The following is an 8,387-nucleotide window of genomic DNA, read 5'->3' on the forward strand; positions in this document are numbered from 1 at the left end:
GGCCAACCGGACCCAAAGTGGGCCCTAGGCCCAACTAAACTAAACCAAAACCCTAGTTTTCAGCATTCTCTCTCCTCATTAAACACACTCACACGTTGGAAATGGAGGCCATGGAGGGAAGAACACTTTTTCTGGTTCTTTCTCTCACTTGATCTTCAAACCACCATAACTTTTGATCTAGAGCTCCGATTGCCGCTCTGTTTGCGGCCACGCGTTTACCGCGGAGAGCTCTACAAAACCCATACAATTAATCTTGAGGTAAGCTATGTTTTGATCTTCGAAATTCCAGCCTTGTTTTCGAGTTTTATGAGCAAAAATGTTGACATTTTGGGCTCTTTGATGTTATAGGACCCATCTCTCTTGAAGGAGAAGGTTAATCTTGTCTTCTTGAATCTTGGGTAAGGTAAGATATCTTTAATCTTGTCTCCTTGGACCTTGGGTGTGGTAAGATTCTCAACCCTAGTGTATTTTGTTGTTTTATGATGTTTGGGTTTTGAGATGTTGTGTATGGGTTTGATGATTGTGGCTTAGGTTGTGTATGTGTGAATATTGGAGCTTGATTGGTGATATTGAAAAGCTTAAAAAGGGATTTGGTGGTGAAAAATCTGTTCTTGGAGGTGTTGAGGCCTTGAGAGCTTGTGAATAAGTGATTTGGAAGTGCTCCGATTGAGCTTGGAAAATCGGCTAAGGTATGGTTTCTGTTTTCCGTATCTAATATGTAATGTGGTAGGAAATACTTAGGCTAGAGGCCCTAAGATAGGCATTGAATGGTTGATGTTGTTGAATGATTGAGATATAAGATGTGGTCACATATGTGATGATGATTATTGATGCCTTGGTGGTATGATGTATGAGAATTATGCATGTTGTGATATATGCTTGATAATGGGTTATGGTTGAATTGTGGGTTGAACCATGTTGATGGTGAGTATGATGTTGATTGTGCACCATAATGATTTATTGGAATTGGTGTTGCTGATAATTGGCATGAGGAATAGTATATGATATGTCAATACGTTTGAATTTGAGCCACTTGGGAGAAGTGGGGTAAAATGATGAGGATGAAATTGGCATGTTTTGATTGATTTTGAAAAGAGTTGAATATGGCTTGTTTTGAAAATGGCATGTTGTGGTTTTGTATAAAAAAATATGGTTTTTGGGCATACTTTGACGGGACATAACTTGGACTACGGATCTCTGTTTTGTACCAAATCTGTTTAGAAAGAAAATTGGATCCGGGATGTCCCTGCCGTTTGAAGAACGGGTGAAAAACGATTTAAAATGAGGAAGTTATATCTGTCGGAAGATTGGGCGTTGAAACTGTGAATTCTGCAGCTTTTAACTTAGAAAATTTTTAGCAGAATGACCCCCGGGCGTAGGCGCACTTGGCGCGTACACGCCGTTCTTCTCGAAAGCGCCATCCACGCGTGCGCGTGATGTGCGCGGGCGCGCCGATGTGCTGCACCCAATGCCCAGCCATTTTCCAGAGAGTTATGCCAGAACTGTGCCAGTTTTGTGCCTGGGGCACGAGAGTACCCACGCGTACGCGTGGTTGACGCGTGCGCGTCGTTTAACTAGTTTTCAATCCACGCGTTAGCGTGCATGACGCTTACGCGTCGAAGAGTTTTCGAGGCCATCTACGCGTGCGCGTGGAGTGCGCGTACGCGTGGACCTGTTTTCATCCCAAAGTTGATTTTTGAGTTTTAAAAGCCAAATTTCATACTTCTAAGCATCCGATCTCACCACTTATGTCTTAAATCATTATGATATGTCTAGCTATGAGAAGAAGGGCTAGTGAATGTGGCAACTTACGAGTGAAGCAAGGGAGAAATGGATGATCAATGAGGATCAAGCATGAATATGTGAGATGCAGAGGATGGTGGTGGAAGTGCTTGTTATGCCATAGGTCGAAAGGCTGTAATTGTTAATGAAACTGCTGGTTATGGATTTAACCGTGAGCCGGATGGCTGGATTATTGCCGTGTTACGGCGGAGCCATGATTATGGCCATGTATACATGCATATATATGCTGTTGAATAAATTGTGAATCTTGCACTTCCATTAGCGGAGATGAGAGTTTCCCTGGGAGAAAGCAGTGGCTAGCCACCATGTGCTCCAGGTCAAGACTTGAAGCTCTTTTGACCCTATGTCGTCAGGGTGGCCGGGCACTGTGAAATTCCCGGACGAGCTCACCCCCAAAAATATTCACCAGTGATGGGGATGGATAAATATTCACCAGTGATGGCGATGGATAAATATTCACCAGTGATGGCAATGGATAAATATTTACCAGTGATGGTGATAGATAAATATTCACCAGTGATGGTGATGGATAAATATTCACCAGTGAGGGTGATGGATATGGATCATCATTATGATCAAGTTATAATGAGCATGACTCAAGTTGGGGAGACACGACAGAGGGACAGTCCAATGGTTAACTGCCAGGACTTGTCGGGTTGGCTCTATAACCGACAGATGATATCATCAGCCACTAGGGATAGGCATTCATCATATGCATACTATATGAATTGTTTGAGATTGCCTATTTGACTGCATATTACTTGCTAATTGTCTAAATGCCTTACTTGTTCCTATTTGTATATTTCTTGTCTGATATAACTGTGTTTGCTACATTATACTCCTGCTGGTGGTTGGGAGGTTTGAAGGAATTGGAAAGGGAAGTATTAGTTAGACTGAAGTATCTTTAGTCAGATGCCCTTTATGGTTTAGCTTGTTTATAAGCTTTGAATTATCTAGAGGAAGTTCTAGGATTGCCTTCGGCTTTCCTCTATTATTATGTATTATATATGTGGAAGCTGTTACCATGCTGGGGACCTCTGGTTCTCACCCATGCGGATTTTGTGGTTTTCAGATGCAGGACGTGAGGTTTCCCGCTGAGGCATGCTGGAGACTTCTAAATTTGCGAAGATCCTTTGTTCTCGGGGCTATGTTTTGGTTTATATGTTTTGCTTAAATACTTTTATCTCCATTAAATAATACAAACTGTGATGTCTCCTCTTATGGGAGATTTTGGAGATTAGGTTTTATGTATTTGTGTCCCTTTGGGTTTCCTTTGAGGTTTTTCTTATTTTTATCATATGTATATATTGCTATGCTCGGACCGGTTATCTTCGCAGCCGTATTTTGAGTCTTGATATTCCTGTTTTTGACACTCCTTTGTATATATATAATCACGCGTTGGTTATCCTTGTTCGTTACGTTATCGATCGGAGTGTTACGCTTTCGAGTTGCGATTTTTGTTTACCCCTTTTTTCTACAAAGGCTCCTAGTTATAATCAATCATTCATACTACTATACGTACTAAATTTTTATTTTAGAGGTCGTAATACCTTGCCATCTCTGAATTATGACTTAAGCATAAGACTCTGTATGGTAGGGTGTTACACCATGAGTGATTTTTAGCATTTATAGTTTCTTTATTTGATTTTTACTTTTCTTGCTCATCAATGTTAAAAACCTCCAAAACTTCCCATAACCAATAATATGCACACTTCCCTACAATTTCTTTTAGAGGCGACTCGAAGTTTAAATACTCTCGGTTTTTATTGGTTTGACTTAAGTGAAACAAATTAAACTTCGATTGAGGGTTGATTGTTGGTTTGGATCTATACTTTGACGAGAATATTTTGTATTATATGTTGGGTCGGAGGCTAAAATTGATTATGTTATGAGATATTATTTGAGTTTTGAAATTCTTTTAAAAAGAAGTGAACTTTGAAATTTTGGATAATTAATTATTAATTTTTTGAATAGATTCATAAGACGAGTAATAATCACTGTAGTTGAAGTCAATTCTTTTTTTTATTTGTATTCTCTTATGACAATTCTTAAAAACCCTCTACTGAGAACCTGTAAGGACGATATTCTCATCCCCTACAGATTTTTCATTTTCAGGATGGATGAAGAGTTTAAAGAATTCCCTTTGCACATCTGATTGTATTGTATATTAATGTATATATTATAATTTTTTCTTACCTTTATTATTATATTTATGTAAGAGGGATAGGAATTGTAATAAGGTGTATGCTTTTTCTATTTATAAGTTAGTTGTATACAAAGTCTGGTATGTTTATATGTAAGTATACATATATGAGGATTGTGATTGAATTTGGTTATATATACATGTTTGATTAAGAAAAAGAACTTTTGATTTTTCAAAGAAAACAGCGAGATAATTTCGGGTCAAAGGCTCCTATTTCAATATTAAATATATGAAAGTCGTCGTAATATTCTCGCTATTAGAGTTGCACAGCCGAAAGTGTGACATTGTGATAGTAAGGGTGATAAAGTAAGATGAGACGGTTGAAGATTTTCTCTCTTACTATTGGTGTTAAAGTCGTCGTAATATCCTTGCTATCGAAGATTCCCTCTCTTGTTACAGTCGGCAAGCGGGGTTGAGAATTCCCTCTCTTACTACATCGAGGAATTGAATGGAGATGGTTGAGAATACCCTTCAATTCGATTCCTGACTGTGATGTGAATGAGTTTGGTTGAGGATTTCCTATCGTTACATCACAGTCTCTCTCTGAGTGGGAGGTTGAGGATTCCCTCCTGGAAGGTTGAGAATTTCCTTCGTGTTGAGAGATGATATCCGGGTTAGCTACCGGACATGTCGGGTTTTGCTATACAACTGATAGATGAGCTCATTAGCCATAAAGTAGGCATACATCATATTGCATTTGTTTGAATTGATTGGGTTTGCTATAATAGTTTTTGGTTTTCCTAATTGTGTATATTAAGTGTTTATGTGCTAACTGCTATACTTGAATTAATTGTGTATTACTTGTTTGCCTTACTTGTGTTTGCATAACTGAGAGGTACCTCATGCTGGTGTCAATTGACGCTAAGGGTTGTCCTTGTTGAGATGAAATGATAGAATGATTGAATAATAAAGATAAATATTGAATGAGATTATTTGAGCTCCTTGGTTAGATGCAGTTGACTGATTCCACTTGCACCGTGTGGAGATTTGATGTGTTGATATTGAATCACTATGTCAAATTTTTTTAGGGCTGTTCTGGTCGAAGTTGGAGTGTTGTAGAAATAAATAGGAAAGTGAATTAGAGTAGAATCCCTTATGATAGTTGCCTAATTATGGATTAGTGAGAACTTAGGATGGATATGGAGTTTAAGATTGCTTAGTGAGTTCCTGTTGCCTTATACAGTATCTATTTGGCATTTTTACCGTATTGGAAACCCATGGATCGGGAGTTCTCATTTCGTATATATCTCTTATTTTTCAGATGCAGGTCTAGGTGCTCAGCAGTGAGCTATGATTCATTAGGGAGATGGTCCTGTTTTACTTTTATTTAGAATCTCTCCTTACTTATGTTGAAAAACATACATGTATGTATTTTCATTTTGAAAACTCGCCTGTAGAGACCTTGATGTATATTTTGGGAGAGATAGAAAATACTGTTGTCACCTGATTTTTATTACTGTAACTCTAGCCAACCTGAACTCTCTCTCTCTATAGGTCTTTATTTTATTCACCTGATTTTTATTACTATCTTTATTTTATTCTTCCTTAATGTTTTATTTTATTTCCATTTCCGATAGTGCTTTTATTTTTTTCATCTACGCGAGTATTTTTGTTTGCGATTTTTCTTTTAATCTTTTGCAGGCTTCTCGTTTAATAATTTCTTTCAATTATATATGTATTATAAATTCAACTTGAGTCGTAATACCTTATTATCATTGACTTATGACTCGAATAAAAGGATTTAAATATTAAGATATTACATACGACTAGGAATATAATTGAAAATGTTTAACTTATAGGGATTTAATCAAAAATTAAGTGTAATTGATGTTTAATGTTTGTCTCCACTGAATATAATTTTTGTTGTGTAAAGACAAGTAAACTTTTAGATGTAACTTATTACTGTATTAAAATTCAACTTATCATTTCAAAACAGTGCTGTTCATATTGAAATCGTACTCATATACAATTAGTTTTCAAATAAAAAGACATTATACACTACTTTTGTAATATGAAAACTTTCATCCCTTTTCTAAAAAGATGGAACAATAAACTAAACTTGCTATTCTTTTTGGTGTATCGCATGGTATTGCCTAAACTTAATTTTAGAATGCATTTCTGGAAGAGGAAAAAAGGGTAAGCCAAGACCAATGGTTAATTAACATTGTGGATTAATCATTAATGTGCTACCAAGGTACAAAACGGTAGGACCCAGGAAACGATCTTGATAACCAATAATGCTTCAGCCTCACTAGTATGGAGAATATGTCGTAGCATGGAATATGCATTAGAGCCACAGTAAAATACCTGAAAATTTCAAGAGGAGAAGAGATAACAAATTAATAATATATGTATGATCATTTGAATCATTAAGCATAACTAATTAGCTAGGACTACTTTCATATATGAAAATATTGTAGAATTGTATTCATTACACATAACATATTTTTCATTCGAAACACACCATAAGGGTGCAAATGGGGATGACAAGTCAAGAAAAGGATAAGGCCACCTGTAACAATTAAGGGTGTCAAACTAGAAACAACCAAAATCTTAAAGATACCGATTTTTTCTTAATCAATTAATTTAAACTTTTATTTAAATGGAACTTTTTAAAAATAATAAACAATAATAAGTGTGGTATTTTAAATCGATACTTCTAAATTTCTCAAAATGATATGTATGTATAATCAAAGCATAGGTAAATATGCTTTTACCACATTGAAACACAATCATGGAGGATCCACTGAAAAATCACGAATATGCATGTCCACAACATAAAATATGCAAATAAGAACTTTGAAAATCTCTGCATGTGTAAGAATAAGTATTTGTGAGTTTAGTATTTTGAATACGCTACATGTCCAAAAACAATAATTATCAAGAAACTGACAGATTTAACAAGAAAAAAATGCAAACATTTATAAAATACTAGAATCCAAACTCACCATGCAATTCAGGGTTGTGTCACTAAGCAAGAAACAACGTTAATGAAGTGCATGAGAAACATAAACTGCAAGGTAGTAAAAGATGCAAATATTTTCAGATGAAAAAAGCACAACTACTATAGTCTTTGGCTATGCAATGCAATGTGAATTGTTAGAGAATATAACGGTGGCTTCATGACACCCATACTTATAATATTGAGATTGTAGTCTTTGGCTGTCAGCAACGGAAAGAGGATAAGCCAAAACACAGAATCAGTGAGCATTATAGCACTTGCACAAATCTATATATTCAATAGATAATGAAAAATAATGTTAAAAGCCTTTTATGTTTGATGAAAAATGAAAAATGTATTCCAGGATTTTATCAGAGTCACCTGAAAAATTATTTGAAAAATTTAACCCCATAAACTGGCAGTTTCACTAGCATGGGGATGTTGATGAACATTTGGACTAAAATAATTAGTAGTAGTTTTTTAAAAGATAAAAAATAATTCAATTGGTTTAAATACTTTATTATGACTTAAAGTATCCAATAAGTTCAATAAGCAATACTCTCTCCACTTTTAAATTTAAATATAAAAAATTAGATATTTTTTATTTATTAATTTAATTTTTTATATGATAAAAAATAATAGAATATTCAATAAATATTAATATTATTGTATTTGTATAAATTGAAGAAAAAAATTCAATAAATATTATAAATTTTAATATTTGTCCTTCTAATTTCTTTTTTACATATTCTACAGGATATATATTCAAATTTTTATATAAAATAATAATGAAAAATCAAAGAATTGATGCATTTTTAAGAGGAAGATTAATATTTAAGAAGGAGAACATATAATTTTTACAATATCAACACCTGTAGATAGTTCTTTTACTTTAATGAATCACGAAAAAAGTGAGATACAACTTTCAAAAGTTCAAAAAGTTACATCGCATGAGTTTGACCTTAATTTTTTAGAACGAGATCCTGAAAAACGGCTTTAAATTTGGCAATATCACCCAAACCAAATAGATGAGATTATACGAATTTATTTTAAATGGAATCTATATCAAAAGTATTTTGACAATTATCTTCTATGTGCCCCAAATTTGGTTTCAAGTTTCACCACTGCTTGGGAATGCCTTGCTCTGCATCCAAATAAGCATGATTCACTGTGCAAACTTCAAATAACATGATGTTTTGCATGTGTCAGCGAAAGAAATGCATAAAAGATAACCAATGCCAAGAAAGAACATTTACTTCTCTGATATTCTTGCGCCAATTCTTTGTAATATGTTGGATCCCTTTCAACAAATCATATAATTATAACCTAATTGAATCACCAACTTGGCATAACAAACATCAAATTCATTCACACTATCACAATATCTGAAGTTAATTTAGCTTTAGAGTCAGAAACCTCAAAACATTATATTTTGTTGGG

At 34.7% G+C, this 8,387-nt stretch overlaps 1 pseudogene; it reads right to left on the minus strand.

Moving 5' to 3' along the window:
* Positions 1 to 6,192: 6,192 nt before the first annotated feature.
* Positions 6,193 to 8,387, minus strand: part of LOC110273220 (uncharacterized) — a 2,679-nt pseudogene continuing 484 nt past the window's right edge.

Source organism: Arachis duranensis, chromosome 6 (assembly GCF_000817695.3).
Source record: "Arachis duranensis cultivar V14167 chromosome 6, aradu.V14167.gnm2.J7QH, whole genome shotgun sequence".
NCBI lineage: Eukaryota > Viridiplantae > Streptophyta > Magnoliopsida > Fabales > Fabaceae > Arachis > Arachis duranensis.